Genomic DNA, 518 nt, shown 5'->3' with positions numbered 1-518 from the left:
CCCTCTCCCTCTCCTCTCTCCTCTCCTGAGACATCTTCCAAGGGCCCAGCTATGACCTCGTTTTTTTTTCATGTCCTCATGCTTTAAATTTTCAACTCTGACCAAAATCGTACATAAGTTTTTATCCAGAGCTCGGCAGTTCCAAAAGGTTTCCTGAAAACAAACACCCCACAAACATAAACCTCGTGGAAATGCAAACGGAGATATTCCGATGGAGCCACCCAGTAGGACCTCATCCAGTCTGACTACCATGGGGTTCTCAGTGCATTTACTGTGCTGCTGTGCTCAGAGAACCCTTGTGACGCAGTGGGTTACGTGTTGGGCTGCTAACTGCTGGTCGGTGGTTCAAACCCACCGGGCACCCCTTGAAAAAAATGAGCATGCTTCCTCGTCTCTCATAACGATGGAGTTTCAGAAATACAGGAGTTCTAAACCCTGTCTTACACGGTCACTTTAGTTGGAATCGACTCGATGGCAGTGAGAGTTCACATGCATCGGAAAACTTCAGGAGGGGAAGT

This window comes from Echinops telfairi, unplaced genomic scaffold, assembly GCF_000313985.2.
Source record: "Echinops telfairi isolate 266 unplaced genomic scaffold, ASM31398v2 ScPeMD7_11;HRSCAF=52, whole genome shotgun sequence".
In the NCBI taxonomy this organism is placed as follows: Eukaryota; Metazoa; Chordata; class Mammalia; order Afrosoricida; family Tenrecidae; genus Echinops; species Echinops telfairi.
This window is presented reverse-complemented; position numbering follows the sequence as displayed.